This window comes from Magnolia sinica, chromosome 19 (assembly GCF_029962835.1).
Source record: "Magnolia sinica isolate HGM2019 chromosome 19, MsV1, whole genome shotgun sequence".
NCBI lineage: Eukaryota > Viridiplantae > Streptophyta > Magnoliopsida > Magnoliales > Magnoliaceae > Magnolia > Magnolia sinica.
The window spans coordinates 50356546-50367368 of NC_080591.1; positions in this window are offsets into that span (position 1 = coordinate 50356546).

The following is a 10823-nucleotide window of genomic DNA, read 5'->3' on the forward strand; positions in this document are numbered from 1 at the left end:
GGGATACTCACTATGCCGACTTGGACTCGATCAAATTCTGCAAGCATCCATGCCTAGGGATGTGCGGGTGAGTACTTTCTATGCAATATTCTGGTTTTGACACTTAGGTTACCATTTGTCTTTTTCACAGTTTGGATTCTTTCTTCTGACTAGTTTTGGCCTATCGTATTTTAAGAACATTGGCATTTGATACAATGGAGCCGACACCGGAGTTCAATTCGATCATATTTTACTATGCATATGGATTCGATAATCTCTAGGGAAACTGCGAGATATCAGATCTTATTTAATTTTTCACTAACTCCCACCCAAAGATATGGAAGATCTATTAGTGCCTCAAAAGTTTGGCGCCTCATTATGTAAATATTTTGTATTTTTAATAGTTGCCCCACTTTAGGGAGTGATACTCCGTAGGGTTTTTTTATTACATGATGATTTTGAAATTTGTCTAGTTATTGGTTATCCCCACCGATGATGCCTATGGGACTTCAAGTAAGCTAATTTTTATTGAAAATATGCAATGTGTAGTACGCATGCTAGGGATTATGGATTTTAAAGATTATGGAAATTGTTTTGTTGTCGCAATTGGGATTGAGATCTGTTGGGGATGGTTCATTTGATGCAAGTCTGATTAGTGGTTGAGATTAAGAATCTGATAGCTGATCGGTTCTATTGTCTCACATGGTAATCAGACTTGATTGTTTTTAGGCTAATCTGGAAGGTTGTTGTGATCAACTCTAGCTTTTATGAATGATGCATATTTGTCCATGGATGACGGTCAATATTTCGACTTACGACCAATCGAGTCAGTCATTTCGTGGGTTTGTAGTCATGATTATGATCTATGATTGATAAGATCTGTCGTCCCATGGGTTTGTCTCTCTGGGGAGATGTTTTTTGTATTTTTGAAATAGGATCATGTCCATTAGATTGCGAGCTAATGCTCGCGATTAATGCCTGTTTTTATTGAAAGAATCCAATCCATCGGATCACGAATCGACGGTTGCGATTGATGCTGGTTTTTTTAAAAGAATCCAGTCTATCGGATCGTGAATCGATGGTCGCGATTGATGTTGGTATTTAGGTTTTTTGAAAAGGGTCTAGTCCATCGGGTCACGATTGATGTTGGTTTTTATTGGAAAGAATCTAGTCCATCGGATCATGAGTTGACAGTTGCGATCGATGCTGGTATTTTAAGCTTTCTGAAAAGGATCCAGTCCCCAACCTCAAACTCTAGCTAAATGGAAATGGGACTTCATCTCTATGGATTTCATCTTGGGGTTACCGAATACGAGGAGGAGACATGACTCCATTTGGGTGATTGTGGACCGATTGATGAAGTCAGCTCATTTCCTCCCGATTAGTGTCTCGAAGTCAGTAGACAATTTGGCTAGGCTGTACATCAAGGAGATAGTACGTCTACATGGAGTGCCTATGGAGATCGTGTCGAATCAAGCATGTGATTCATGTTTATCTTCTAGACTCACATCCAGGAAGCAATAGGTGTGAAACTGAAGTTCAGTACCGCGTTCCACACACAGACTGACGGGCAGATGGAACGGGTAAATCAGGTATTGGAAGACATGTTGAGGGCATGTGCGCTCGATTTCAAAGATAATTGGGATGATTGTCTTCCCTATGCTGAGTTCGTTTATAGCAATAGTTTTCAAGCGAGTATTGGCATGGCTCCCTACAAGGCCTTGTATGGGCGCCCATGTCGAGACCGCATTACTGGGCAAAGGTTGGCGAGAAGAGTTTAATTGGCTTGGAGTTAGTGCAAGCGACCTCAGAGAAGATCGACATTATCAGGCGTCAACTTCTGGCGGCATAGAGTAGACAGAAGAGTTACGCCGATACGAGACGGCGACCGCTAGAGTTTGAGGTTAGGGACCATGTGTTTCTGAAGGTTTCCCCAAGGAAAGGAATCCTCCAGTTTGGAAAGAAAGGAAAACTCATGCCGAGATTCATTGGCCCATTCCAAATACTAGACCGAGTGGGGGTTGAAGCGTACCGCCTTGCTTAGCCTACGCCACTCGCAGGCATGCACAAAGTATTTCATGTATCGATGCTGAAGAAATACGTTCCTGACCCTTCCCACATTATCAAATGGGAGCAGGTACAGTTGAGTGAAGATGCTACTCATGTACTATGACTGACGCGTATCCTAGTACTATGACTGACACGTATCCTAGACAGGAAGGAACATGTGTTGTGCAGTAAAGTTATTTCGTTTGTGAAGGTACTGTGGACACATCACACTGAGGAAGAGGCTACTTGGGAAACAGAAGCTGAGGTCCATAAGAACTACCCTCAGATTCTCGAGGAGTACAAAAAGGTACTAATTTCGAGGATGAAATTTTTCTTTAAGGGGGGTAGATTGTAACGTCTCGAAAAAATTCGTACAAAGACTCGAGTATCACCTCGGACAAAAATCACGAAGGACCGAAACCTTTAGAAATTAGACGAAAATTAATTAAGTACTAAACTGAATTGATTAGTAGATTAGCTTGAACTTCTTTTTATGCGAACTGCAAGACCCAAATTTAGTAGAATCGCTAACTCTACATTACCTAAAAACCTAAGAGAAATATTAAAACCTAGTTGCACTCGAGAGCACACTGAAACTCCGTATCAGACCTGGACCGCACGTCAAAAGTCCGATTATTACGAAAATATATGATTATGACCGCCTTACTGGGCTTGACAACCATCTCAGGGATTAGGTCTAAATAGTATCCAGAAACGCACAACTTGTGTATGGAGCGAAGTGTGTGAGAAACGCTAATATCTTTAGAAAATAAACTCAAACTTAAGTGAATTGGGCTGTTCAGTTGCAGGACAATTTTAAGGTTTCAAACCATCAGATTCTGACCCAACTACAACCTTGGATCAGGGAAATTTTTCAACACATGTCAGTATACTTGTGGCCCTGATCGAGTGATGGTGGCCGTTGAACTGAAACTGGTCCTCCACGGTTGATCTACAAATTCGATTAGACCGAAACTTTAAACTGGCATAGATCCATTGTCAGGGAACTTTCTCCGAACTATACGTAAGAAATGGACTTCCAAATGAGCTCCGTTGGCCCGAAATAGCCACCCTTTGGCTATAACCTAAGCATACCATGGCTCTGGGGCCATTTGCACCAGTTCTGGGCCTATGTAAGGGCCTTAACACACATTTCTCTCATTCCATACGAATTTCCTAAACCCTAGGAGAGAGAAGAGAGAAAAGCGAAGGAAAGAGTGAGGAGAAGAGAGAGGGGGAGAGAGAGAGAGAGAGAGAGAGAGAGAGATAGTTGTTGGGATTCATTCCAACCACTCCACGTGCTGAATCATCTCTCCCGTGTCGCTACACCATCGAATCCGAATCCATTTTTGGGTAAGAAATCCTAACCTTAATCTATTTTAAGAATCTAAATAAGGAAAATGGTGAAATAGCTAACTTATTTCATGATTTAGGTAACCGTTGTGCCGTAGGCAAAGGCGTAGTGGACGAACCGAGTTCGTAATCGGCATATTGATGAAAGGTGCGCACTATAAAGTTTTAGGTTATGGTTTTTAAGGCTTTCAATGTTAGTTAATGATTTATGACTGACTTGATTAATGTCACATGTACTTAAATGCGATGTTCTTCGTGTATTACACATATATATGAACTATGTTGAATATAATGCATTCCATGTGTTTGTTGAAATGTCTAAATGAAAATGAAATTATGATTTATGCTTAACATGATTATTGATTAAGAATACATGATTATTGTATGTGTGGTAACTCCCTTGTGAAAGGATTTGTCATAATATATGTTATAACAAATTTATTACATGTATGCTGATATGTGTAGTCTAAGTGTTTGATAAAATGTCTGAATTAGAAGTTGCTTGTTGAAATATATTTAATAAGGGAGTTGATATAAGATTCTCGACTACCGTGTCTATGGTTACAGTTTCCTTCATGAAACCTATCTCGCTACTACATGCTTTATGGGTGAAATGCCTATGTATGATAATATGTACACTATGTGTTTGTTAAAATGCTCAAATGAGATTTATATTTGAATTGGTTGTCACATGCTGTTTGACTATCACATATGAATGCCTATTGTATTTGAGTATGATTGGGACTAATATGTAGTCCAAGCAATCGGTAACGGCTTACGATCAGTGGCCGAACTAATTTCGCCATAACAAATACGTTCGATGAATCTGAGTCATACAATGATTATTGATAGTGGTTAGGCCACAAGGGGTGCATATGCGCTCTATGTCGATTAATTTAGCGTGCGCTTGTACCAGTCGAGCTTGTCAAGTAACCCGAATGGCCTAATGTATGTTCACCATGTATGGATGCTACTACTTGAATCTAATGTACCACTTACCAGCGAAAAGCCCATTTAACCTTGGTACCACGATCCGCTAAGACTCATGAGCCAGGCATAGCGGTATGGGACACCGTGGTCGAGCTATCGGCCTACGCTGGGGTGACGAGCCTCCCCGTAGTGGCCATTGAGTAACCCAAACTTGTGAGCCTAATACGATGGTATGGGACACTATATTTGAGCTGTCGGCCTACGCTAAGGTGACAAGCCTTTCCGTAGTAACCTCAAGTTTAAACTAGGCCCACGCTGAGGCGACGTGACTTTCGATAGCGACCTGAACTTGCTTATCCACTGCTTTTCAATCAGGGGTGATGTTGCCCTATAACTTGCCTATCGTATGTAATTAACTAGGATTGATGACCCTAGATGGATCATTGTTTGGGTAAATAATATAAAGGGAGGTACCTTAGCTTTCTGAATATGCCGTATGAATAAGCCTAATTAAATATTGGCTAACACAATCATGCACCGCATTGCATGTGCTTTGGCAAGGAAGCGCACGTGTCTGGAGTGGTGCATGCACAATCGTGAGATGATGTCGCTAAGGGAGTGCGGGCGAGGGCATGCATCATTATCGCATACCATTCTTGTATTAACAAGAGTACTTAGGATATGATTGCTGTATTATTTTATCATTACTACTTGACTGAATTAATAATACGTTAACCTTTGCCTTATAGCTCCACTGAGTTGATCACTCACTCCCACTCTGTGACGGTGTTTTAAAACACCAACTAGACTCCGTTATAGCTACAGGTGATGGCGATGCTTACGAGGCAGAGCCTGACTTTTATGATGACGAGAAGGAGTTCTCCTACATGCAACTCTATGGCGAGTCTATGTAGACCTGGAGTTGCGTCAACGGGGTTACAGGGTATGGATTAGATGCCATTACATTGTATCATTTTGTAAATTTTGGAACATACATATAATTATTTAACCTAGTGACATGTTCATACTCTGGGGACTTACAACCACTTATATGTTTTATACATTTATCACAGTCTTCCACTTGGGTAATCTAATTGTCTCTGGAGTATGATATGCTGATTTATTGTAATTCCATTCATGTTTATTGACTAATACAGACAACATTTAATCATCATTATCTATGTTGCATAAGTGATGCGTTGGAACTCGGGAGCTAAGCTTCTGCTCGACCCCCGATTTTCAGGGTGTTACAAGTTGGTTTCAAATCATGATTTGGATTAAACTGGACCTAGGTTATGGTAACATAATGCACACTGACGTACTTTAACTTAGGAGGAAGTAATAAAAATGTAGAAACGAACGTAGGAGCCCAAGTTTTGCCAATAGGCAAAACTAACTATTGAAACAGGACTCGTATGCATCTGTGATCATGAGAGATGATCCCAGTTCTTTTTTAGACCGTCAATCGATGGGTTTAGATGATAATTCAACCTATTCCACACTTAAATGACTAGAACACGTGAATATGTGCGAGATGGATGCCGAAAACATCTCAAATGGACTCGGGAGCCCAAACGCCGCAAATCGGGGGGAACCAAAGTCACACCTGCACATTTCTGGCACTCGGGGGGGACACCATTGTCCTTACCATGATGGAATCACGCCTACCGCAAGGCCTCGTGGTCCAGGTTCAGCGGGCCGCTCGGGTCGTGGTGGGCTACGTCGGGCCGATGATGTACACGCATATGGGGCTTGCACGGTCACTTGGGACCACTCTATAGGTTCCCTTTTGCTTCATTCTTCCTTTTTCAAGTTTCCAAACCCCTCCAAGCTCTCAAAAATTTGATTTTTTCTCTCTCAAATCTCCCTACCATCCTCAAATCTTCTTCTTCATCACTACATACCCACCTCCCACCACTCCTTGCAAACCCATCTCCTATCTCCCTCATTTCCTCCCATTTGAACACACAAACCCTCCTCTATGTCTTAAAAATCTCAAAGTCCACCAATCCATCCTATCCCTCCATCTTGTTTCACTCTCATGGCTCTTTTCAAGCTCGTGGCTGTTATCTTCTCTCTCTCCATGCTTCTTGCCCTCATGGGAAAGAAGAGGGCTTCCACAATGAAGCTAGGCCTAGCTGCCGTACCCGTCCATGAAAGCAGAAATCGGGCGTTGAAGCAAGTACAAGCACCATACGAGAGTTGAGGATGAAGTGGGATCTCAATCCTCAAATTCCGCTCGAAAGGGCCCTACAGCCGGACATGGCACATGGTAGGTTCCGGGGTCATAGAGTTCTCTATGAAGCACATGTGGACGAAAAGCTATTTGGGTTATATCCGGCAATGGACCTCCTATTGGACGCTGGATGGGGGCTTATATTTGAAGGCAAGTCACGTGCGTGTAACAGCACTATCCGAGCTTTCTACGCCCACATACGGGACTCATCGCTGGAGCCTCTACAATTCACTATTCCTATGGGAAGGCTAGAAGCCACAATTGATGTTGGTGAGATAGCTCGGATTATGGGGATGAAGCGTGGAGAGATTCATGCTAGCGAGAAGAATCTTAGGAGTGTGAGTGAAAGAGATTGCCATACATGAATTTTTTACGGCCGCCTGATCCACTGGAATCGAGGCAACTGCGGCCCAGTGACCAGGATGACTCATGACTTCCGCCTACTCCACCACATATTCACACACAATGTGTATCCTAGGTGGAGCAATCACTCCGAATGCACGCATTTGATGTGGGACTTCCTATACAGAGCTGGGTAGGGAGACATGTTGTGCCTACCTACATTTGTCCTACTATCGATAGTTCAGACTGCACGCTCTCCTAGGACTGACATTTCACTCCCGTTCGGCCGACTTATATGCAAGCTAGCTCGTGAATTTGGCTACCAACTTGACACAGAGCTTGTGCCGATCCACTACATTAATGAAGCTACGCTCAACAACATGGGATTTGGCCCTTGACAACGTCAAGCCCGACTGGATGGGAGTGGTGATGAGGAAGAAAGTGATGAAGAAGAGGATGAAAATAAAATAGAGGAAGGAAGTGAGGAAGAGGGAGAGTAGGAAGAGGAAGAAGAGGAGGCCCAAGACTCTGATGGGGGCTCTCCTCCTGCTACACATGAGCGCCACCATGATCGAGCTGCTTTAGAACGCTGCTTATCTCAGATTGAGGAGGGCCAAGTCACCCTGAGACAGGAGGTCAGAGAGACCCGAGCCAAGCTTGAAGATAGTTAGGCCTACATGAAGCAGAGATTTAAGAAGGTGTCTTGCACCTTGAAGGCTCTCCTGTGCAGTATGTAGGATAAGGGCACTCCCCCACCATCACTAGATTCGAATGACTAGTCCTATGTTGTAGTCATCATTGGGTCCTTTCTTTACTTATTTTTCTTACTTTCTATGTTATAGCCTTGATAGGCTTAGTAGTATGGTAGAGTGGTTGGTATGTTTTAGTGTTTAAAAACTTTATTTAGATTAGCTCATATGCATCTTCTATCATGATTCATGTAAAACTACATCTCATGTATTGTGACAATTTTGGTTAAATGAAATGCATGCAGCTCCTTTTGTTATGAAATGTGTAGAATGCTTGAGAAATTGAGTGTTGTTATGATGGATCTCACACACGTTACACCCTATGTTGTATATAGGGAATGCCACCTAAGGCCACTCGGAGTATGGCACGTCTTACACTTGGCGAATCGATTGATTTGTCACCTCCCTTAAGTGATTACCACACGAACCCAGTTTGGGCCCGAATCATGAGACTATGCTTGTTTCTCTACTAACCACTGGCCCCACAAATGGGCCAACACCTAGGGCACCACCGGTTCCGGAACAGAACCGTGCATCCTTGTCGACGCCCCACATGCATCAGGCTTCTCCTTCTGATAGGTTAGAGCAGATGATGCTCCTTATGTAGCAGCAGCAGATTTGGACCACCATCACTAGGGCCCTTGCCCAGAACATGAATGTGGTTCCAACTGTACCACCTATGTACCCTGATGGAAACCTAAATAGTAGCATCTTATTCGAGTGATTCCAGTGCTTCCGACCTCCCACTTTTGCGGGTACACACAGACCCAAGGAGGCCAAATATTGTCTTAACCCCATCTCTAAGATGCTGAAGCCGTGCACTGTACTGAGGCAGAGCAGGTTGAGTTGGTCATGTATATGTTTGAGAAGGAAGCCAGTCTCTGGTGGGACAACATCCTTCATACCGTTCTCGAGGGGTATGTGTGGACGTGGGATGCTTTTGAGACCTGCTTTCATGGAAAGTATTTCTCCCCTCACCTACCATAACGAGGAGGGTGAATTCCGTCGCCTCCGTCAGGGAGGAATGATTGTGGCCGAGTATGAAAATAGATTCATGAAGCTAGACAGATACGCTCCCTTGATACTAGCAGACGAGCCGATGAAGATGCAGAATTTCTCAGATGGTATGCAGCCTGATATCCGCACAAAGATGTATTGCGCTAGCATTTCCAACTATGTTGAGCTAGTGAACATGTCTCTGCGAGCTGAGAAGGATTAGGGACAGACTATCCCGTTCACGTGTTCCCATGGGTCTGAGGCCTCGATCAGATTTTTTGAGTAGGCCGTTCCTCAGTAAGAGGCCATGGCATATTCGCCTCCCAGACTTACGGCTCCACCGACTCAGTTGAGGCAAGCAGACTTGTAGTGCACCTACTGCAAGAGGTCGGGCCACACTAACACCTACTGCTTCACTGAGATGAGGGACAACAGCTTCGCGCCTCCTCAGAAGATCAATTGTCAGTTACCTCGAGCCATCTCAGCTCCACTTCTATGATCATCACCACTTGCACCTCGATTTAGGCTACCTTAACGGCCTATGGCACCGCGGCCGAACCGTTCTTAACAGGCGCGAGTACATGCGCTTGCAGCTGAAGCGTCTGAGTCAGCAATTGCAGCACCACTAGCTTTCAAAGTCATGGCACATATCCAAGGTACACCAGTCTTTCTATTAGTGTACACTAGGTCCACTATTTTGATCATATCATCTGCAGCAGTCAAGCGACTAGGGTTGGTAACTACTCCTATGGTTAGGGTGAGGCTCCTTACCACCACATGGACCTTCTCAGACTCCACCATGACTTGTAGAGATTGCTCAATGGACTTAGGGAGTAGAACAGTATTCGTTGACCTGATGGTCGCCCCATTATGTTATTATGACGTCATTCTTGGTATGGATTGGCTCACTGGAATGAAGGTAGAGATCGATTGCGATACTAGGGTGGTGACAACCCAGGGACCTGAAGGCACGACCTTTACTTTTCCAGTTCAGGTTAATTGGTGCTACCGAGTTAGTTGTTATGCTACCTTGCTAGAGCATGTTAATGGTCTGACACTTGGGAGCACACCTGTAGTCTAAGATTTCACGGATGTGTTCAGGATGATATCTGGACTACCTCCTCAGCGCGAGATCGACTTTACCATCGACTTAGTGCCAGACGCGACACATATATGTCTAGCGACATATCGCATGCCTCCATGTGAGATGGAAAAACTGAGAAGACAGATCGATGATCTGTTGGATGCAGGCTTTATTTGACCGAGTGTATCTCCTTGGGGAGCACCCGTGTTGTTCGTGAAGAAGAAGGATGAATCACTGCGATTGTGTATTGATTATCAGAGGTTGAACCAAGTGACAGTGAAGAACAAGTATCCTTTGCCCAGGATAGATGATCTGTTCGATTAGTTGAAAGGGTCACAGTATTTTTTGAAGATCGACTTACAGTCAAGGTATCACCAGTTGTACATCATGAATGAAGTTATGCAAAAGACAACGTTCAGAACCAGCTTTGGGCACTACGAGTTCCTTGTGATGTCGTTTGGAGTCACAAACACATTGGCTGTGTTCATGGACCTAATGAACCGGGTGTTTCAACTATATTTGTAATGATTCGTCATCGTATTTATAGATGACATCCTGATATACTCCAAGAATTGGAAGGATCACGAGGAACACCTACGAGCAGTCTTTAATACGCTAAGGAAGAACTAGTTGTGTCACGCCCCGAACTCGAAAAATGGACTCACAAAATTTCTGATCGCCAATCCGGTATCGACAGCCTCTGTAGTGCCCCATTCTCGGACCTCGGCACTCACATGCCAGATTCCGATCCTGGGATCCTACAAGGAGGATTTTCAGTACGATTTTTTTTTTGAAATGGAGCATAACCACAAGCATAACCAAGTCACAAAACAACATCACCACATATCCACTATATCAAAAACTTTAAGTACAATGCGGAAAGGGAAATACAGGGTGATCAAAAACTCCAAAATAATCTGATGTGCGCTCTTGCCTCAGCGCTGCTGCGGTCCAATGCCACCTGCACGCAATGGTCGTGCATAAGCTTACAAAAGCTTAGAGGGTGGTATAAGTGTGTGCGCAAGGCAAGCACCAAGTGTACAATATAGAGAAATGTGAAAATATACAGTAAGTCCATGAATGCTATCAGCTGTACCAAAGCTAT